The sequence below is a fragment of the Chiloscyllium plagiosum genome, unplaced genomic scaffold, assembly GCF_037043375.1.
Source record: "Chiloscyllium plagiosum isolate Xiang-an unplaced genomic scaffold, Cpla_swu_hap1 HiC_scaffold_7, whole genome shotgun sequence".
Classification (NCBI taxonomy): domain Eukaryota; kingdom Metazoa; phylum Chordata; class Chondrichthyes; order Orectolobiformes; family Hemiscylliidae; genus Chiloscyllium; species Chiloscyllium plagiosum.
The window spans coordinates 3,838,222-3,862,434 of NW_028270145.1; the positions used below are offsets into that span (position 1 = coordinate 3,838,222).

The window sequence follows — 24,213 nt, forward strand, 5'->3', positions numbered from 1 at the left end:
CATAGACCTTCCATTTTGTTCTTCTCTATGTCGTCACTTCCTTTAACATTATTACCAATTAACTAGTAATCAGTATTAATATAATAATTCTGATGAAATGTCACAGGTGTGAATTGCTACTTTGTTCTCTCACAGCACAGTCATTGCTTGTCCTGCTGAGTATTTCCAGCATTTTGCAATTGTTATTTCACATATTTACTACCCTTAATTTGAATCCTTTTCTCCAATTTTTAAATTGGACTTATACACTTAATGGTAAGGTCCTAGGGAGTGCTGCTGAACAAAGACACCTTGGAGTGTAGGTTCATAGCTGCTTGAAAGTGGAGTCGCAGGTAGATAGGATAGTGAAGGCGGCATTTGGTATGCTTTCCTTTATTGGTCAGAGTATTGAGTACAGGAGTTGGGACGCCATGTTACGGCTGTACAGGACATTGGTTAGGCCACTGTTGGAATATTGCGTGCAATTCTGGTCTCCTTCCTATCCGAAAAATGTTGTGAAACTTGAAAGGGTTCAGAAAAGATTTACAAGGATGTTGCCAGGGTTGAAGGATTTGAGTTACAGGGAGAGGCTGAACAGGCTGGGGCTGTTTTCCCTGGAGCGTCGGAGGCTGAGGGGTGACCTTATAGAGGTTTACAAAATCATGAGGGACATGTATAGGAGAAATAGACAAAGTCTTTTCCCTGGGGTGGGGGAGTCTGGAACTAGAGGGTATAGGTTTAGGGTGAGAGTGGTAAGATATAAAAGAGACCTAAGGGGCAATGTTTTCATGCTGAGGGTGATACGTGTATGGAATGAGTTGCTGGGGAAGTGGTGGAGGATGGTACAATTGCAACATTTAAAAAGCATCTGGACGGGTGTATGAATAGAAAGGGTTTGGAGGGATATGGGCCGGGTGCTGGCAGGTGGGACCAGTTTGGTTTGGTCAGCATTGACGGGTTGGACCAAAGGGCCTGTTTCCATGCTGTACTTCTCTATGTCTCTATGCCTATTGCAAACAAATATCAGTATTTCTCAAAGTAGACATGGAAAATCATGGAAATACACAGCAATCAATCGATCTTGGGTGTGAAGTCAGATTGTCTATATCTGTATTCAATTCAGCAAAGGAGAAACACCAGTGAGAATGCTCACGTCCATTTCAGAACCAACCTTTACTGGACCAGAAGTGACCATAACTTGACTTTATTTTCATGTTCCTCATGAACACCAAAGAACTTAATATCATCAAGATTTTTCTTACAGTGCAAAAAAGCATCCAGATTGTTGCCAGCCTATTAACCAAGGTCCCTCCCACCAACCCCCTCTTCCCCTCCCCCAATCCTCAATTCTAATTTCTGTAATGCTTACCTGGCTGAAACTGTGAGCTCCAGGATTGATTTATCATTCTACCCTTACAACTAGTTCAGTTAAATAAAAACTAGACCATGTTTGAAAGAGAGATGAAAGGCCTATTCTTTAAGCATGATTTGAATTCTGATTCATCCTCATGGTCTGAGTTCTCAATGAATTAGCTGACAGAAAAGAATTTTAATCATGCTGTAGACAAGATGGAACAGTGCACACATCTTCCACAACTTACAACATTGTTTGACAATTGTATTTCTCAGAATAATATCTAATCCAAATAATCTATCATTAAAACTCTGAATGAACTCCACTTTCTGCAGATCCAAAAGCAAAAGACAGCGAATAAAGAAGCTGTAAAAGGCATTTTCTTTTGACTGAGTATCACAAAAATGCTGATTAATCAGGAGTCTAACTCCCGGTATTTGAACAATGTAACTGGATAGCATTCATGAAATTGTAACTCAGATAAGACAGTATGATTTAAAAGTGAAAAATGATTTCCCCGCCAGCTAACTCAGCTGAATTTATGCATCAGTATACAGCAGGTTATGAAAACTGGAGTCAGTTTCTGTTTGCAACTGTAACAGTGAAATCTAAATCAACTAATTAAATAACAGTCTTATCAAATTGTTATGGGTCAGTTGACATTTCAAATAAATCAAAATTCTGGGATCCCTTTCAATCAAATATTTTTAGTCACAAATCTATCAATGCTACTCCAAAAACAGCATTTAAACACCTCATAGAAAATAGTTCCAAAACATTTTAAAATTGTGTTAAGAATAAATAGTTGAATTGATGGTTAATTTTTCTGTTATCTGAAACTACCACAGTGATCATAGATATAAACAAATTCTGCACATGAAAATAAAACCATTACTCATATTGTGGGGTTTTACTGCAATCTTGAGAAGTCGCATTAGTGAGGTGTTAGTTGTCTGTCTATTGGCCTGGGTTATCAAATATTGTCATGATTTCTATCTGCAAAACAAATTGTGGTGTATTAGTCCCTTCTTTTAGTTGCATTTATTAACATTTCACAGTCAGCATCTAAACAGTGGCACTCATTGCAAATCTTGAGAAATACCTTCATCCACAATAATCAAACAACATTTCTGGTGTGGATTTTCTGTTTTCTAACATTAATTTGAATCCAATGCCAAGTCAAGGCAATTTTCAGGCACCTAGCAACAATGATACCACTAACCAGGAAAAGCAACCAATCGCACTGAGATATTCTCATGGTCGGCAAAACCCAGAGAATAAATGCAACTGAAGTTTTTATAGTTCTACATTTTTTACAGAATGAAATGAACACTTTTGAATTACATGCTGTTTTAAGGTAGAAGCTCAAATGTAGGCAAACTTTAAAACAAATTAATTTTAAAATGGTTTTATTTTAATCAATGATAAAAATTTGACAATCAACAAGGGTGGAGGATTATTTAACAGGTTTGGTGAGCTCTTGAGGGTGACCTGAATAAAATTAGTGTTAACACAAAGGTAAGAGGAGAAAGATTTAAAGAAGATGTGAAAGGCAATTATTTTTAAACACAGAGGGTGGTTTGCGTGTTGAACGAATGTCCTCAGGAAGTATTGGATGTGGGTACAATTGCAACATTTAAAAGATATTTGGATAGATACATGAATAGAAAAGGTTTTGAAGGATATGGGCCAGGAGCAGGTAGGGGGGACTACTGTAGTTTGCAATTATATTTGGCATGGACTGGTTGGACTGAAGGGTCTGTTTCCATGCTGCATGACTCTTTGACTCTGAAGAGCAGGTCAGAGGCTAGAAATCCTGCAATGAGTAACCTTCCTTCTGACTTCTGAAACCATGTCCACCATCAGCAAGGCAAAAGTCAGGAGTGTCATGGAATACTCTTTGCTCTTCGTGAAATGATAGATTTTTCTTACTGGCATTTTGCTTAGTGAAAATATTTTAAGAAATCGTTAAAATGGGCTTCAGCTGCAATAGTTATTGTGAGCAGTACTGATAATGAGTCACAATGGGATAACATTCACTCAATGAAGTGTGTGAATGAAAAAAGACTAAAGGAACAAATTTGCAATTATAAAACAAATGTTTGAGAAATCTTCAAGGTGAAATGAGTGAATAACAGTATTCAGTTATCAGATTGTTTTGCAAAGAAAGAAGCAAGCCCTAAGAAATGATTGGACACACTGCAAAAAGAGTTTTAATGTAGAAAGAAAAGTAATGGAATAAAATACATTGTCATTTTGAATTTCTTTGTTCTATATTATTGTTGCATATACTTTGTATATATATTTAGATTTATTTCAAAAGTGAAAAGGGAATTTTATTATCTATTAATTTCCGAAGGGATGATGGGGACTAAATTGACCAAGGGAACATGTTATGGCTACATTAAGGGTTAATTAGATGAGAATTTGTAGCATCAATATGGGAAGATAGTAATCAATGAGGGGTGGGCTTTATGGAGTAAGGATAACTTAAATAAGAATCTCATTAAAGTGTGGTCTTGGACTCCACTCAAAAAGTTATCTTCTCGTCAGGAGGAGAGTTACTCACTGCAGGATTCCTCTGATCTGTTGGTGTCGTCACATTTTCATACAACTTATCCAGATCAGTTTCTAATCAATAGTAACCCCAGAATGTTGACATTGGGGAATTCAGCAGTACTAATGTCATTGAATGTCCAGGGGCAATGACTGCATTGTCTCTTATTGAATATAGTCATTGCCTGGCACTCGTGTGACATGAATGTTACTTGGCACTTGTCAGCCCAACCTGGATATTGTCCAGATCTTGCTGCATTTGAATATAGACTACTTCAGTATCTGAGGAGTTATTAATGTTGAACTCTGTGCAATCATCAGCAAATATTTCAACTTCTGACTTCATGATAGAGGGAAGGTCACGGATGAAGCAGCTGAAGATGCTTGGGCCTAGGACACTTCTCTGAGGAACTCCTGCAGAGATGTCCCAGAGCTCAGATGACTGACCTCCAACAATCTCAACCATCTTCCTATGTGCCAAATAGGACTCCAACTAGCTTAGCTCCAATACCCATTGATTTCAGTTTTGCTCAGGCTCTTTAATGCCCCACACGGTTGAACGTGGCATTGACATTAAACGCTGTCACTTTCAGCCCTTCATTGGAACTAAGTTCTTTTCTCCATGTTCGAACCAAGGTTCTAATGAGGTCAGGAATGAGCGGTCCTGGCAGAATGCAAACTGGGCATCACTGAGCAGGTGCTGCTTGATAGCATGTCTTCCATCACGCTTCATTGAGCCAAGTATCAAGAACCACAAGGAGGAGATATTCCAGGCCATGAGATTGCAGATTGTATTGGATTACAATGTTGAGGGTAGTCAGTGTCTCATGTCTTCAGTTGCTACATCTTTTCAAAATCTCTCTTATTAAGGACCGTGATAATGTCACACATTATGGAAGGTATCCTCAAATCGTCAGTACTTGGTCTCTCTAGGGACTGTGCAGTAGTCACTCTTATCAATGCAGTCATGGGCAGATGCATTATTGACAAGCAAATTGGTGAGGCTAAATATGTTGTTCCCTCTTGGTAGTTCCCTCACTACCTTCTGCAGTCTAAATCTAGGAGCTATGACCTATAGGAGTCAACCAGCTCAGACAGTAGTGGTGCTACCACCTTTGGTGAATTGATGGACATTAAAGTCACCCACCTTGAGCACATTCTATAATGTCATTTTGGTGCTTTCTTCCAGTGCCAATCAACATGGAGGAGCACAGATTCAACCTCCCGCCCCCATCTGCTGATGAATGTTGTACAAGGTAATCAGCAGGAGGGTTCCTTGTCCATGAGTGATCTGATGCCATGAAACTTCTGGGGCCCACAGTCATGGTTGAGAACTTTCAAGGTTGCTCCAAACTGTACAGCACAATGCCACCACCTCTGCTGGGTCTGTCCTGACAGTGGGACAGGACACATCTGGAGGTGACAGTGACATTGTTGTTTAGAACATTGGATGTAAGATATAATTTCATGAGATGACTACATCAGGCTACTCTTCAACTAGTCTGTGAGATAGCTCTTGCAATTTTGGCAGGAGCCCCCAGATATTAGTAAGGAGGAATTGCCGGTGATCTGTTCAGTTTCATTCCTTTTCTTTTAGGCATTTCAGTGGTTGATACCACTAAATGCTCTTCCAGGCCATTTCAAAAGGCAGTTAAGAGTTAACCACATTGCTGCGGTCTGGAGTCACACATACACCAAACCATGTGAGAATAGCAGTTTTCTTTATAGGACATTAATGAACCAGATTATATAGAGTCACACAGCATGGAAACAGACCCTTCGGTCCAATTTGTCCATGCCAACCAGATATCCTAAATAAATTTAGACCCACTTACCAGCATTTGGCCCATGTCCCTCTAAACCCTTCCTATTCACATACCCATCCAGATGTCTTTTAAACGTTGCAATTGTACCAGCCTCTACCACTTCCTCTGGCAGTTCATTCCATACACACACTGTTTTCTGTGTGAAAATGTTGCCCCTTAGATCCTGTTTAAATCTTTCCCCTCTCATCTTAAACTTATGCCTTCTAGTTTTAGACTCCCCCACACCAGGGAAGAGACCTTGGCTATTCACTCTATCCATGCCCCTCATGATTTTATAAACCTGTATAAGATAACCCCTCAGCTTCCGACGCTCCAGGGAAAAGAGTCCCAGCCTATTCTGCCTCTCCAACCCTGGCAACATCCTTGAATATCTTTTCTGAACCCTTTCAAGCCACACAACATCCTTTTGATAGGAGGAAGACCAGAATTGAAGGCAGTATTTCAAAAGTGGCCTAACCATTGTCCTGCACAGCCACAACATGACCACCCAACTCTTATACTCAATGCACTGACTAATAAAGGCTAGCATATGGAATGCCTTCTTCACTATCCTATTTCCCTGGGACTCCACTCTCAAGGAACTATGAACCTGCACTCCAAGGTCTCTTTGTTTAGCAACACTCCCCAGGACCTTAACATTAAGTGTAAAGTGCTGCCCTGATTTGCCTTTCCAAAATGCAGCACCTCACATTTATCTAAATTAAACACTTTTAAGGTGACAATCAATAAGTGGTCATCATTAGACTTTCGATCCCAATTTTTTTTTAAGAATTCAAATTCCTTCATCTGCCATGATGAGATTCGAATGCAGATCTGTGGGACATGATCTGTCTCTGGATTACTGGTGCAGTGCCAGCACGTCTTTGCCACTGCCTCCCCTTAGCCATGATCAGCCACAACCTGCCATGATCTTACTGAATGGCAGATCTGGCCCAAGGCAAGACTCCTACTCCGAAAATGTCTTAGTGATTCAATACTTAGCATTCTAGAATAAAACTAAAATTCAGAAAAACGAATGGAAGAAAAATGAAAAATAAAAATTCATTCACTTGTACCACATTCACATAGTAATCAGATTTGAAAGAGAGCCGAATGCTCAGAAAAACATTCCAATATATAAAGAGGACCAGAGCCTGCCGGAGCTCAGGAAGCATCATGTATGAAAAGGGAAAAAAAATTAATGTTCAGTCTACAGAGTGAACATCCAGATCCCTGAGAAAATAGATCATGTCACTGTGTTAACTGAAGTGACATGAAGGAGAATTAGACTATAAGTAACAAAGATATAAATTACTGGTAATTGAAGTCAACATCTTACATAAAGCACAGAAACACAAAAGGTACAGGAGGTAATAAAAACTGTCTGAGTTGCCTGCAGTTTAATCCCGATGGAGTTAGAGATCTGTCAGTGTTAGAATCTTGTGTTGATGGCTCAATTGATGGAATTAAACATTAGAATACAAACAGGATCCAGGCCCAATGCCAGTGTTCTGGGTTAGGCATGGAGAGGGGGCTGAAGATGTTTTGGGGTGGGGGAAACAAATCAGCTAAACTTCCTGCCTCTGCATTCTGTCTTTAACTTCTAATGGAAAGTGTGCAGGTGCAGTTAACCGGTGAAAAGAGAGTTGGGCTTGCCTGTGATGCCTCTTGTGGTCAAACAGACTGTAAATGCTCATGTTCGAAGAGCACACTAGGAACTGGAGACAAAGGTAGTACATTCAGGTAAAGAGGAAAAAGGAAGCATCATTTACTAAGTATTTGACATACAGGGTAATGGCTGATAAAAAGAACAGATTTTCCTTTCTATGTGCCTGGTCTCCAATCCCTTTGTTTCCAGTGAATTTATATTTTTAGGTTTATGCTTTCAACCCCTTTTCGCTTCTGTAGCTGTATATAAATTGACTTTTTGTTAGCTCAGTGCATTCATGCAACGTCTGATTTCTTGAAATGAATTCCTGGCACATTGGTGCTGCTGGCGTTCTTGTTACTATATACAGAACAGAATTTCCACTGCAGCTCTGATCCATAAAGTCAGTACAGCTTCAAGTAAGTTTCTGACCTGAATGTTTGTCCATAACTTACTGACAGACTTTGTCCACTCACAATACCTCTGTAGGTTGGTCGTTCTTAAAAATAAATAAAACTCTCCCGTTTCCTATTTGTATACTGAAGATATACAAACTGCCTTTTTACTTCTGTTGTCACGTAGGATAACTTACACCTGAAATGTTAACATGTCTGTCCTCTCCACTCACGCTGGCTGACCTGTCCTTCCCTCATGAGATGCTCCACGCACAAACATCTTCAGCTATTTTGCCAAGATCTTTAACTCTGTAATAAGATCAGAAGAGGACATGGTAATTGTACAATGTCAGCACTATTTGTGTTTCCTCTGATACTTCATGTCCAAATGCAGCAAAACATGGACAACACGTGGGCATGGTTGATAAGTGGCACTTAGGGGCCTAAGTGCCAGGCAATGACCATCTTCAACAAGAGAGAATCTAGCTATTGTCCCTTGAAAATTCAATGACATTATCATCACTGAATCACCCACTGTCAACATTCTTGACTCCCCAGTGCCTGTCCATATTCACAAGTCAGAAGTTAGGAGTGTGACTAAATGCTCCCCATGCTTGAGCTCCAATAACATTCAAGAAGCTTGACAGCTTCCAGAATAAAACAGCCCCCACATCTACAAACTCCCTCTGTTACCAATGCACAGTAGCAGCATTGTTTGCCACTACCAGATGCTGTGCACAAATTCACTAAGGTTCCTTAGATAACTTGTCCACTCCCAAATTGTCCATTCCCATCTAGAAGCACAAGGGCAGCAAATACCTGGAAACACCATCAATGCCAAGTTCCCCTCCAAGCCACTTAGTGTCCAAATACGGACATACATTGGTCAGTATCTGCGGTGGTGGTGTCGGGAACAGGTAGCGGAGGTCTCTCCTGGAGAGCAAAGTAAATGGAGGACTCATGAAAGATTGTTGAACTTAATTTAAGCTAGGAAATTAAAGAAATAAGAATAACTAATGTTAACTATTACCTTTTTTCTTTATTTTTCTATTCTATGAAGTTTAACTTTTTAAACTCGGTTTCTCTTATTTCTTTGTTCCTAAGCTTTTTTGTACCTAGGTATCTTGGTACCCAAGATGGCACCATACTTGACTACATGTGACAATAACATCTAAATACATCACTGTTCCTTCAGTGTCACTGGGTGGAAGTCCAGGACCTAACAGCAGTGTAGACATACCTACACCAAACAGACTGTAGCAGTTCAACCAGACAGTTCATTTGCACATTCTCAAGGAATGGACAATCATGTTGGATCAGCAGTGAAGCTCCCATTCCATGAATGAATTTTTAAAACTCCATAGACTGGCAACTTAAGCAAGGTATTGGGCTGTTGTAACAACATTACTATGTTGTGTTGCACCGTGGCTCAGTGGTTAGTGCTGCTGCCTCACAGCACTAGATACCCAGGTTCGATTTCAGCCTTGGGCGACTGTATGGAGTTTGTTTTCTCCCCATGTCTGCGTGGGTTTCCTCCCAAATCCAGAGAACTGGCCATGCTAAATTGCCCATACTGTTCAGGGATGTGTAAGTTAGATGCATTAGTCAGGGATTAAATGTCGAGTAATAGGGTAGGGAATTGAGTCTGGGAAGGTTACTCTCCAGAAGGTCGGTGTGAACGTGTTGGGCCAAATGGCTTGTTTCCACACTGCAGGGATTCTGATTGGTGAACAAAACAGAACACAGCATTCACTTGGAACCTAGTTTTCAGATAGTGATCTGACTGACGGGAGGAATTGCCACACAGGCGGAGATCAACAGCTGACATTGAGCCAGTTTTCTTATTCTGGTTGTTTCAGCAGCTCGCTAGGCTTTTCATTCAAACATTAGAGCATCAGCATGCTTTTCCTCACTTTATATTTTACAAAGTAAACAATGAGACTTCTGATCACATAGGACAAATCTGACTGCAGCAGCACTTTGCAATATTCCAAGTTGCCTGAGATTATGCGATGAAATGTTTACAAGTTTTGCTTCTTCCTCAGGATCAGTATATTTAAAACAAGAATTCAGGGTATGACCCTTTTGACCCCAATGAGGTATTTTGGAAAGATTTATTTAGATCTAGCTTAGGCAAAGATATGTGTCTAACCTGTTGGTTGTGGTAGCATTGAATATTTGAATGTGCTGCATCATCAGATTCCTTCACACTTTTTGAGTCGTTGGCAGTTTCTTTTCAAAACAATGTAACAGCACTCAGCGGGAAAGCAGCTGGAGGTTTCAAAGGCTCTGATATCCATTTCTAGCAACTTTTCCAATATACTTAAATGGACTTAATGAAACAATGAATTATACAATGCAATATCAACATCAGACTGAGTCATGGCCAACTTCAGCAACAGACAAGCAGCATTTCCAGGAACTATTTACATTTTAAAAGTAAAAACAAGCTTCATCATTTTAAAGACAGATTTTGAAAACACAGTCTGATTTCAGTGGATTTCCAACTGATTTATAAGAAGCAACAGTCATCATGATCAATTATTAAAGGTTATACTTGGTTCTGCAACTACAATTTCTCCAGTCTTCCTCAGAGTGCAAACTCATCATGCTGAGATACTGTCCCTTGAAACTCCACTAGTCTTTCTTCCAAAATGGTCACTCTTGATACACAAGCGTGAAGGATAGTGATTGAAACTAAGTATCCGTAGGTCTAATAAAGTCAGTTCCATTTCTGACCTCAGCCAACGTCCATGAACATGCCTAAAGGGGTGAAGATCAAGATGGGTAAACTGGAAACATTTTCACTAACCATCCAACAAGGTCATGAAAATAGGATAATTGATCATTGTCATATTGCTATTTGTGGGACCTTGGTGCATGCAAATTGATCACCACATTTTGTTACTTTACTGCAGCGACTACTTTTCAAAATATAAATTGTCTTGGGATCTCAAAAACCAAGAAGTGTTGAAATGCATATCTATCCTTGTTGCTGCTGCCCTGGCTAAACCTTGTACTTGCACACTTTCCAAAGCATCTTTCCACATGGGAAATGCTCTCCTATTGTGGAGCTGCCATTGATTTCTAATAATACATAATCTTATGATTTCTCCCAGTAACAACAAGGTAATGGCATTTTGTAACATGAGATGAAATCTATCTCCATATATGACCTGAACAATTAAACTTCATCTTTTGCTATGAATGGACTTTAAATTTACCCAACTCGTTTATACAGTGCTAGAAGAATTAGTGATATTAGACTACGCACACTTAACTTGCTGATTCACTGTCGGATATTGGATATTATGAAACACCATATTCCCTGGTAACCTGATCAAAATGTGGGTCATCAGCCTCCCATCCCTTTTACTTTAACAACTGTATATTGTTTCCCTTATGTTCTTGATGCTGTAGTATGTTATGACCTTGTAGTTAATACTTTGAAAACTGGGCACAAAAAAACTATTAAAATGGTCAATTCAAATCTTAGGATCTTTGTCATTTGAACTTCAGACTGTCCTAACTTTCAAGTGAATATTTAAATTGTGGTAGTGATTTCATGCCGCGCTGTGATTAAGGGTGGATCAATATAAAATAACGATAGTATTCCAGCTGACACATTTCCCTGCTTCATTTGGGACGAAGGGAACATTAAAGTTCATTACATGTAAAGTCGATCTGAATGGATCCTAATAACTTTCTATTGTATTATATTGACTTTCCTCATCCAATCTATTCTGGGTTAATCTCAAAATGGTAAACAAAAACATAAGATGTGTAATCAACATGCACAGCATCTTATTTAGATAAAGGATGTGTGGAAGGAATTTGAGGGAGGTGATGATCTTGTGGTATTGTCACTTAACTATTCATCCAAAGGCCCAGGCAAATTCTGAGACCAGAGTTTGAATCCACTATGGCAGATCACAGAATTTGAATTCAATGAAAATCTGGAATTAAGAGTCTAACAATAACCATGAAACTATTGTCAATTGATGTGGCTTATCTAAAAATGTGGTTGACTTTTACCTTCTCACTTGATAATTAGGGATGGGCAATAAATACAGATCTAGCCAGCAATCCACATTTCATAAATTAATTTTTAAAAAGTAGTCACAGATGACGAAGCCATTTCAGTATCTGCTTTGAACATTTTTGCAGACTCAAGTTCAACTTACGAGCACTCTTGATTGAAAGTAAACATCTTTGTCACCAAAAATGATCATTTATATGGTAATCCTATTCCAATCATGACAGAAGGCAGCTCCTAGAATTACACTGCGTGGGAGCTTGCTCATGTGTGACATATGACACTAACAAGGCCTGATGTTGATCGCTGGAGATAGCTGGTATGAGCCTTGAACAACAGATGGGTAAAATAGTCATAGAGATATACAGCATGGAAACAGACACCTCAATGCAACTCGCCCATGCCGACCAGATATCCTAAAGTAATCTAATCCCATTTGCCAGCACTTGGCCCACATCCCTCTAAACCCTTCCTATTCATATACCCATCCAAATGCCTTTTAAATGTTGTAACTGTACCAGCCTCCACCACTTCCTCCGGCAGATCATTCCATACCACCTTCTGCGTGAAAAGGTTGCTCCTTAGGTCCCTTTTATATCTTTCCACTCTAACCACAAAACTATGCCCTCTAGTTTTGGACTCCCTCACCCCAGGAAAAAGACTTTGTTTATTTATCCTTTCCATGCTACTCATGATTTTATAAACCTCTATAAGGTCACCCCTCAGCCTTCGACACTCCAGGGAAAACAGCCCCACCCTGTTCAGACTCTCCCTATCGCTCAAATCTTCCAACCCTGGCAACATCTTTGTAAATGTTTTCTGAACCTTTTCAAGTTTCACAATGTCCTTCCGATAGGAAGGAGACCAGAAGCGGACACAATATTCCAACAGTGGCCTATCCCATGTCCTGTACAGCTGCAACATGATCTCCCAACTCCTATGCTCTGACCAGTAAAGGAAAGCATACAAAATGCTTTCTTCATTATCCTATCTATCTGCGACTCTACTTTCAAGGAACTATGAACCTGCACTCCAAAGTCTCTTTGTTCAGCAAAACCCCCCAGGACCTTACCATTAAGTGTATACTGATGAAGGGCTTTTGCCCGAAACGTCGATTTTCCTGTTCTTCGAATGCTGCCTGACCTGCTGTGTTTTTCAAGCACCACTCTGATCTAAACTCTGGTTTCCAGCATCTGCAGTCCTCTCTTTTGCCATTAAGTGTATAAGACCTGCTAAGATTTGCTTTTCCAAAATGCATCACCTCACATTTATCTAAATTAAACTCCATCTGCTACTCCTCAGCCCATTAGCCCATCTGATCAAGATCCCGTTGTACTCTGAGGTAACCTTCTTCGCTGTCCAATTTTGGTGTCATCTGCAAACTTATTAATTATACCTCCTATGTTTACATCCAAATCATTTATATAAATGATGAAAAGCAGTGAACCCAGCACCAAGCAACTCTCCATCTCCACTCTGTCTTCTACCTTTGAGCCAGTTCTGTATCCAATTGGCTAGTTCTCCTTGTATTTCATGTGATCTAACCTTGCTACTCGGCTTCCCAAGAGGAATCTTATCGAATGCCTTACTGAAGTCTATATAGATCACGTCTACAGCTCTGTCCTCATCAATTCTTTGTTATTAGGAGAGATGATGGCCCAGTGGTATTATCGCAGGGGATTGTCATTCCAGGGACCCAGGTTATGTTCCCAGTCTGAATATCACCATTGCAGATGGTGAAATTTGAATCCCATAAAAACCAGGAATTAAGAATCTAATGATGATTGTGAATTCATTGTTGATTGTTGGAAAAATGCATCCGGTTCACTAATGTCCCTCCAGGAAGGAAACAGCCAGACTGGCCTACATGTGACTCCAGACCCACAGTAATGTGGTTGGCTTTCAACTGCTCTCTAGGTAATTCAGGAAGGGCAATAACCCAGTCAGCAATGCACTCATCTCATAAATGAGAAAAGAAACTCAAGATGTTCTAAAGTCCCATACATACAAATGCACCTTAAATGAGTGGAGCAAGGCCGAAGACCGCTAAGCTCTAGTTGCTGACTTTGTAACACAGCTGCATTGCTCGCAGCAGTCATCATATATGCTTCCCAAGGATGCCTGACTATTCCTTAACAAGTTCAGCACCAAAACCACAGTTATTTTAAAGTTTCTCGCTTCCTCTAGAGTCATCAGATCTCAAACTATCAGGAACCCCAAGTTATGAAAAACCTTCATAAGGGAGACCTCAAATGTAGCCAGGGTAAGAGATGTCTGGCCCCTGCAATGTGGAGACCAGGATAAGGGAAGTGATGTTGATCTGTTCTCATCCCTTGGCAAGATGCTCTCAGGACAAACTGGTGAGCAATAGTTGACACCTTCATTCCTGTGTCAGTCCACTTTGCTGAATGTCATGCTCACTGTAGGGCACATCCCTGTCATTTTACCCATGGCCAAGCCTCTTCCTGAAAGAACCTTGCCTCTGCCTGGCTCTCCATGGAGGCCCATTTGGCTGAATGCCTAGAGAGAAGGCAAGGCTGGTGCCTTTGTCCCAGACAGCTACGATGGCTGAGGGTGGTCTATATAAAAAAAGAACAAAGAAAATTTACAGTCCAGGAACAGGCCTTTCAGCCCTCCAAGCCTGAGCCAATCCAAACCCACTGTCTAAACCTGTCACCCAATTCCTAAGCATCTGTATCCCTCTGATCTCCACTTACTTGTGCATCTGTCCCGATGCATCTTAAATGAGTCTATTGTGCCTGCCTCTACTACCTCTACTGGCAACGCATTCCAGGCACCTACCACCCTCTGTGTATCCCCCTTAAACTTTTCACATCTCACCTTGAAAGTGTGACCTCTCGTTATTGAATCCTTCACCCTGGGAAAAAGCTTATCTCTATCTACCCTGTCTATACCCTTCATGATTTCATAGACCTCAATTAGGTTCCCCCCCCGCCATCTCCTTTTTTCTAATGAAAATAAACCTAACCTACTCAACCTCTCTTCATAGCTAGCACCTTCCATACCAGGACAGGCAAAATCCGAGGACAGGCAAAATCGACGTTTCGGGCAAAAGCCCTTCATCAGGAATAAAGGCAGAGAGCCTGAAGCGTGGAGAGATAAGCTAGAGGAGGGTGGGGGTGGGGAGAGAGTAGCATAGAGTACAATAGGTGAGTGGGGGAGGAGATGAAGGTGATAGGTCAGGGAGGAGAGGGTGGAGTGGATAGGTGGAAAAGGAGATAGGACAAGTCCGGACAAGTCAAGGAGACAGTGTTGAGCTGGAGGTTAGAAACTAGAATGAGGTGGGGGAAGGGGAAATGAGGAAGCTGTTGAAGTCCACATTGATGCCCTGGGGTTGAAGTGGTCCGAGGCGGAAGATGAGGCGTTCTTCTTCCAGGCGTCTGGTGGTGAGGGAGCGGCGGTGGAGGAGGCCCAGCACCTCCATATCCTCGGCAGAGTGGGAGGGGGAGTTGAAATGTTGGGCCACGGGGCGGTTTGGTTGATTGGTGCGGGTGTCCCGGAGATGTTCCCTAAAGCGCTCTGCTAGGAGGCGCCCAGTCTCCCCAATGTAGAGGAGACCGCATCGGGAGCAACGGATACAATAAATGATATTAGTGGATGTGCAGGTAAAACTTTGATGGAAGTGGAAGGCTCCTTTAGGGCCTTGGATGGAGGTGAGGGAGGAGGTGTGGGCACAGGTTTTATAGTTCCTGCGGCGGCAGGGGAAAGTGCCAGGATGGGAGGGTGGGTTGTAGGGGGGGGCGTGGACCTGACCAGGTAGTCACGGAGGGAGCGGTCCTTGGGGAAGGCGGAGAGGGGTGGGGAGGGAAATATATCTCTGGTGGTGGGGTCTGTTTGGAGGTGGCGGAAATGTCGGCGGATGATTTGGTTTATGCGTAGGTTGGTAGGGTGGAAGGTGAGCACCAGGGGCGTTCTGTCCTTGTTGCGGTTGGAGGGGTTGGGTCTGAGGGCGGAGGTGCGGGATGTGGACGAGATGCGTTGGAGGGCATCTTTAACCATATGGGAAGGGAAATTGCGGACTCTAAAGAAGGAGGCCATCTGGTGTGTTCTATGGTGGAACTGGTCCTCCTGGGAGCAGATATGGCGGAGGCGGAGGAATTGGGAATACGGGATGGCATTTTTGCAAGAGATAGGGTGGGAAGAGGTGTAATCCAGGTAGCTGTGGGAGTCGGTGGGTTTGTAGAAAATGTCAGTGTCAAGTCACCCTAACTTTAAACAGCCGATTGGGTGCAGATGTTCGCAGGTAAAGGGACGGCTAGAAGATGATAAGCCTTCAGGAATGAGATAACGAGAATCCAGAGACAGTATATTCCTGTTAGGGTGAAAGTAAAGGCTGGTAAGTGTAGGAATGCTGGATGACTAAAGAAATTGAGGATTTGGTTAAGAAAAAGAAGGAAGCATATGTCAGGTATAGACAGGATAGATCGAGTGAATCCTTAGAAGAGTCTAAAGGCAATAGGAATATACTTAAGAGGGAAATCAGGAGGGCTAAAAGGGGACATGAGATAGCTTTGGCAAATAGAGTTAAGAAGAATCCAAAAGGGTTTTTACAAATACATTAGGGACAAAAGGATAACTAGGGAGAGAATAGGGCCCCTCAAAGATCAGCAAGGCAGCCTTTGTGTGGAGCCGCAGGAGATGGGACAGATAATAAATTAATATTTTGCATCAGTCTTTACTGTGGAGAAGGACATGGAAGATATAGAATGTAGGGAAATAGATGTTGGCATCTTGAAAAATGTCCATATTACAGAGGAGGAAGTGCTGGATGTCTTGAAATGCATAAAGATAAAGCCCCAGGACCTGATCAGGTGTACCCTCGAACTCTGTGGGAAGCCAGGGAAGTGATTTCTGGGCCTTTTGCTGATATATTTGTATCAATAGTTACAGGTGAGGTGCCGGAAGACTGGAGGTTGGCTAAGGTGGTAAAGACAAGCCAAGGAACTATTGACCAGTTGAGCCTGACGTCGGTGGTGGGCAAGTTGTTTGGAGAGAATCCTGAGGGACAGGATTTACATGCATTTGGAAAGACCAGGACTGATTAGAGACAGCAAAAGTGAGGACTGCAGATTCTGGAGATCAGAGTCAAGATTAGAGTGGTGCTGGAAAAGCACAGGTCAGGCAGCATCCGAGGAACAGGAAAATTGATGTTTCAGGCAAAAGCCCTTCATCAGGATTAGGGTTAGTCAACATGGCTTAGTGCATGGGAAATCATGTCTCACGAACTTGATTGAGTTTTTTAAAAAAGTAACAAAGAGGATTGATGAGGGCAGAGCAACAGACGTGATCTATATGGACTTCAATAAAGCATTTGACAAGGTTCCCCATGCGAGATTGGTGAGCAAGGTTAGATCTCGTAGAACACAGGGAGAACTAGCCACTTGGATACATAACTGGCTTGAAGGTAGAAGACAGAGGGTGGTGGTGGAGGAGGGTCACTTTTCAGACTGGAGGCCTGTGACCACTGGAGTACCACAAGGATCGATGTTGGGTCCACTACTTTTTGTCATTTATATAAATGATTTGGATATGAACATAGGAAGTATAATTAATAAGTTGCAGATGACACCAAAATTGGAAGTGTAGTGAACAGCTACAATGGGATTGAAATGGGATCTTGATTGGATGGGCCAATGGGCTGAGGAGTAGCAGATGGAGTTTAATTTAGATGAATGCAAGGTGCTGATCTTGGGAAAGCAAATCTTAGCAGAACGTATACACTTAATGGTAAGGTCCTAGGGAGTGTTGCTGAACAAAGAGACCTTGGAGTGCAGGTTCATAGCTCCTTCAAAGTAGAGTCGCAGGTAGATAGGATAGTGAAGGCAGCGTTTGGTATGCTTCCCTTTACCGGTCAGAAAATTGAATACAGAAGGTGGGAGGTCATTTTGCAGCTGTACAAGACTTTGGTTAGGCCACTATTGGAATATTGTGTGCAATTCTGGTCTCCTTCCGATCAGAAGGACATTGTGAAACTTGAAAGGGTTCAGCAAAGATTTACAAAGATATTTCCAGGGTTGGAGCATTTGAGCTGTAGAGAGGGGCTGAATCAGCTGGGCTGTTTTCCCTGCAGTGTCAGAGGCTGAGGGGTGACCTTATAGAGGTTTATAAAATTATGAAGGGCATGGACAGGGTAAATAGACAAAGTCTTTTCCCTGGGGTGGGGGTATGCAGAACTAGAGGGGATAGGTTCAGGGTGAGGGGGGAAAGATATAGAAGAGATCTAAGGTGCAACTTTTTCACGCAGAGGGTGATGCGTCCATGGAATAAGCTGCCAGAGGAAGTGGTGGAGGTTGGTACAATTGCAACATTTAAAAGGCATCTCGATAGGTATATGAATAGGAAGGGTTTAGAGGGATATGGGCCAAGTGCTGGCACATGAGATTAGATTAGGTTGGGATTTCTGGTTGGCATGGACGGGTTGGACCGAAGGGTCTGTTTCCATACTGTACATCTCTACAAGTCTATATTCTAATGACCGTGGCGTCTCGGACAACTAACTGCAACTCCGAATTTCAACTTGCCAAGATTGAGCGTGGCTGCCAGTTGGGAAAAATCTATTTCCACCATTTAAAATGCAGATTACTGAATTTAAAATGGGTAGACAGAAGAAAGCATAGCTCATTGTGTCCAAATACATCTCAGACAGGATTATTCAGCAACAGCAATTCACCATGATCGCTGCATAGGAAGCGCAACAAAAGAAGACGCTGTGAGTACTTTAAGTTCAAGCTAGGTGAGAAACATTCTGCTGAACTAAAGATCATCAAATCAACTTCTTCTAAACTGGACAAAAAAATTATAAAACCATTAAAATGTGACTTTGTTGCTGAGGTAAAGATACTAGACTTAAGTAAATAAAAACAAGCAGCCAGTTTAAGGACACCAATCTTGAACAAAAGCAGCTTCATTTAAAAGCTATTGATTCCAGTCTCAGTTAAATAAAATCATCTGGATATGAAGAGCCAGCATTTGCGCCACACCATCACCCATTCCCCCAGGGCTAGTTTAAATGAAGTAATTTACCTTCAGTATTTTACCATGTCACGATACTGTTATACAACAGAATAGGAAGATGGAAGGATTTGGAAGGCAAAAATTCAAGAGGTTGGGTACGAGGTGGTTAAAACATTCCGCCCAATTGTGGGGCAAAAGGGTATTGGGTCTCTATCAAAGAAACAAAGACTTTAAAAGGCAATGGCATTGTTGAGAGTGCCAGCAGGGAGTGCTACAGTGTTGTCAATCTAGCAGGTCAAAATATGTAGCAATGAGGACACTGAGAAGCAGAAACATATTTTATTATAAACTATGGCCTCATAGACCAGCACATTTCTCACTGTCCCAGGCTCGTCCTTAACTCTGGGGGGGGGGGGGCGGGAAGAGTGCAAAGAGGGGCATCAGATGAACCTAAAAATAAGGTGCTAGGCCTAGTATGCAGAAAGCTACATGTAAACCAAACATAGGAACAGTATGACATGTACCACAAGCAATCAGTGCATTCCTTCCACACAAAGGATGGGGGACAATTAAACAATGAACCAAAGGAAGTTCTATGAATATTCTGAACCTCAATAATGACAGGGCTCAATGTGTGAACTTAAAAGAAAAGGTTAAACCATTATGGGTTATCTTTAATCAGCAGTGCCAACTCAGATGATCCATCTTGGTTGACCATATAACAAGAGAGCATATGAAATCGCAGGAGTAGGGCCATTCTGTTCCTTGAGCCTGCTTTACCATTCACTAAGAACATGGCTGATCTGATTGTGGCCTTAACTCCATTTTTCTATCAGCCCCCATCTTATTCCCTCCTTCTCCACCTTCCACCACAATAACCTTCACTCTTGTAGATCAAAAAAATCCAACTCAGCCTTGGATGTTTCAATAACCCAGCTTCCACTGCATTCTGAAATAAATAATATAATCATTAGCCAATTCAGTTCACTCCATGGTCCATCAGATTAGATATATCAAAGATTATTAGTCTGAACAACAACCCAGATGTTTTCCTGAAGTTTTGTGCTTCAGAAACTGTCACACTTCTAGTCATGCTGTTGCAGTACAGAAAAAAAACACCAAGCATCTAATTGACAATGTGGAAAATTGCCCAGATATGTCATTACATTCTTGGTCTAAGCATGGACAAAACAACAAAACTCCAGAGTTGAAGTTCCCTTGAAATAAAAGCAATATTTGTGAGGAGGCTAAGCAAAATAAAAGTCTGTTGCAATCTGGCAAATCTCACTGCACTAACAGATAGAAAATAGTTTGACCATCTCAGTAACTGCAAGGGTTTTTCCAGACATCGTCCTAGGCCCAACCAACTACCTTCCCTTTATCATAAAAGTCTAGAGTGTTTAGGAAATACGGTGGCGCAATGATAATGGCCTTGAGTCTGAGCCAGAAGTTGCAGAGTTATGTTCCACCGCAGGACTGATGGCCATGAATGGCACTTTCATAACATGGCCAAACAGGTTAAAATCCACTTGTAAATCTTGTCAATAAACATCAATGGCAGAAAGAAAGGAAGGGACAAATTCCTGGTCAACCACATGATGGAAAGAATCTAAAGCCCCTACTATCACTATCTATAGCTCCAGCATAAGATACATACATAAAAAAGTACCATGTCACAGAACTGATAAGCCACTTGGCTGGACAAGTGGCATGGGCCAGATTTGTGGTAATAGCACACAGCGAGTGCTCTCGTTCAAGTGGTTTTAGAACCTGTCTCCTTGCCCTACCCACAATGGTCAGACCACCCTCGAACTCAAGAAGAATTGGGATATTTGCTGATGAATGCAATGTTGTTCAGCACCTTTTACAGCTCTTCAGATAATGAAGCCATCACGTCCATAAACATCAAGAATTGTACAATGCCAGATCAGGATTGATGTGTGACAATGGCTATTTGAGCATCACGCAATGACCATTTCCATAAACAACAAGGATCTAAGTATTGCCCCTTGCCATTCAATAGCATTTCTAATGTGCAATTCGCAATACCCACATCCTGGGGAGACCAATAAACTTAATTGGTACAATCACAGAGACCCATGGCCACAAGCAAAAGTCAGAAACTGGGAATTTTGCAACAAATGACTCAACTCATGATCTCCAAAAGCCTTTCTGTTCAGGCAAAAGTCAGGAAAATTCTCCATTGCTTGGACGAGTGCAGTTTCAACAACAGTGAAGGGGATTGATACCATTCAGGACAAAAGCAGTCTGTTTTTCCAACCCTCTATCCACAACCTGCCTGAAACACTCAGCGTCTCCACAGCCAGCACAGAGTGGCTGAAATTTGTATCCTCGATAGAATACACTGCAACAAATTTTCAAGATTGCTTGACTTCCAAAACTGCAATCTCTACCTTCTAGAAGGACAAGGTATGGAAACCTCACTACCTGAAAGCTTCCATCTAAATTATACACCATCCTTGTTTGGAAATATATCACCACTCTTTCATCATTGTTGGATCTAAATCCTGGAACTTGCAACCAAACAGCATTGTCAAGTGACAGCACATGGCGGGAATTTAAGTAAATGACTCACTGCTAGGTTCTCAAGGGCAATAAGGACACAGGAATAAATATTGGCCTTGTAAGGGATATCATATGTAATATATGAATACACGTTTTAGAAAGTGAGCCGTACTTTTCATGGAGAGCGTCTGGGATCAAAAGATTAGTTTGGGATTCAAGTAAATGACTCGCTGTTAGATTCTCAAGTGCAATAAGGACAGAGGAATAAATATTGGCCTTGTAAATTATACCATATTTTACGAATGCGTGCACGTTTTTGAAAACAAGCTGTACTTTTCATGGAGAACATCTGGGGTCAAAAGCTCGGCTTGGAGCTGCTGAGATAGCAAACAGTCTGCTTCAGCTCAAAGAAAATGGCTGTAAGGGGAACATAATCGATGATGAGGGCTGAAGGCAATGACATTTGTCTTCCCAATGATTAAGTGGCAAAGACTGTGGGTCATTCAGGTATGGGACATTCAGGCAGCTCACCCACCTAGAGTCAATGATGAGTAAGAGCAACATGGTATTGTAGTGGAGCGGAGTGCAAGCACGGCCTTGGGAGTGACTGGTTATATGAAACGTTGATGACATTAGGTCAATCCAATGATTTCAGCATCAAGACGCTGTCACAGCACAGCTTGTTTCCACAAAGCTGACTGCAGTGGCTCATTAATAGTGTACAGAACTATAATTAAATAGTTACTGTAATCCATCCAAGCATGTCATTACTGTGCAATATAACTTGGGTGTGTTGCATGATTGCAGATGAATGTTGTAAGTATTGATCGGCAGAACAGAAAACATGCTCAAAATGTAATAGCTAAAAGGAATTTTTAAAGACAGGCTTTTCAGCATGTGTCATGTGTCAAGATTGATTTACTGATGAAGGAAGTGCCATTGTCTACAAGTTGCATAGATGCTGCTGCATGTGATTCCTTGCCCATGATTAAAGAAAAAAACAATGTTGGATTTACATCATAGCTTTCACAGTCTCAGAATGTCCCAAAGAGCATTTCTGCCAATAACATGCTGCCATTGGTATTCAAAAGGCAAATGTGGTATTACACGTACAAGGTAAGATCAGCAACCAGGAAATAAAAGAAGGGCAAGTTATTGTTCTGGCGATGTTGTTTGTGAGATGATAGATCAGGAGAAGCACTCAAAGTATATGTCTCAAGTAATGTTGTGTAACTGAAACTGACAAAAGAGCAGTGATCTAATATCTTACTTCAGAAACTGCACTTCTGACAATGTGTATAGTCCCTCAGTACCATACTGAAGTGTTAGCTTCACTTGTGCACTTAGGCTCTGGAGTGGGGTTTTAACAAGCGATGAAAAATCATCATAATGGCAGAACTGCAAACCAGTGAAGGAGCATGTACAGCACAAGAGAATTACTGCCTAATATTCTATAGGGAAAAAGAAAGGGTCAGAAGTAAAAATAATCATTCATTCATTCTTACAAATAGTTTGTCATTCTGGACATATTACTCTCCCCAAATGCATCACTTTTTAAAAAGTAAAATCAGATCCTCTATTTCCCTGAAAGGCATTGATGATATGACTCAAGGGGAACCAGCTGCTCTCTAAAAAGTTCCGACATAAAAATTCCCATTGATTTATTATAGTTAGGGGAGTGTCTGTGTTATAAAGAACGTTAGTACAGAATTTCAGTAAGGGTATCGCAGTTTATTCCACCTCTTTGCACATTTTCTGCATAGCAGTTGAAAACCCTGCTGATTTTCTTCCCCTCCTTTCCTAGCCCAGCAGTGTTAGGGTTAATTGTAATGCATCTGATTAGATTAGATGATTAGATTCCCTACAGTGTGGAAACTGGCCCTTTGGCCCAACCAGTCCAGACCGACCCTCTGAAGAGTACCCACCTAGACCCATTTCCCCTCTGACTAATACACCTAACACTATGGGCAATTTAGCATGGCCAATTCACCTGACTTGCACATCTTTGGATTGTGGGAGGAAACTGGAGCACCCGGAAGAAACACAAGCAGACACGGGGAGAATGTGCAAACTCCACACAGACAGTTGCCAGTGGCTGGAATCGAACCTGGGACCCTGGTGCTCTGAGGCAGCAGTGCTAACTTAGCAGCAACCAGGCTTCACATTGGGAATTCTATGCAACTCGGCTATTGCGTTTAAGAGTGAAGTACTTGCAAGACAGCTGATGTTTACAAGGATGTTCAACGTAGGACTAGCCAGACAGACAATATTTCCAACCTACTACTGCCATCCTGCCCAAAATGTAATCCTTCTCAATCTACTTACTTTTTCCATCCTGATATTTTAAATTACCGTAATAACTAAACTTGAAATTAAATAACAAATGTAAGTAAACTAAACAGCATCATGCTATGCATGCATTGCCCACAGATACTCAAGACTGAAATTCTCAGTCTTAAAGTGATAGGCCTGAAGGTGGGGGAGGGCTGTCAATAATAATGGGGAGTTGAACCTAGGTAGTTTGCTAATGGCTGCAGGCAGGGACCCAGATTGGCTGGCCTCTGAATGGAGCATGTGACAAATGACCTTATTTAACGCCCCAATTAGTGGTGTTCAGCTCTGTTGAGATACCCTCCCACACTCCCTGATTCCATGGCAGTCCCAGGGTTTGGGGGAGGAGTGAAAATTGGGACTGGCATTGGCGTCAATGGCCTGTTCGCCCAACGAGAGGCAAGGGACGAGAAAGGCTATTCCCCATGTTCTGAATTGAGCAATTAGGATAGGTTTCCACTCTAAACTCAAAGCCTGCCTGCTCAGCGGCTCAGATATTTTATTTTAAAAAACACATACCTTTGTTTGGAGATGCCAGTGTTGGACTGGGGTGTACAAAGTTAAAAATCACACAACACCAGGTTATAGTCCAACAGGTTTAATTGGAA

At 41.6% G+C, this 24,213-nt stretch overlaps 1 long non-coding RNA gene across 1 annotated transcript in view; it reads right to left on the reverse strand.

Moving 5' to 3' along the window:
* Positions 1 to 24,213, reverse strand: part of LOC148149544 (uncharacterized) — a 94,525-nt gene that overhangs the window by 35,362 nt on the left and 34,950 nt on the right. The window lies entirely within an intron of this gene.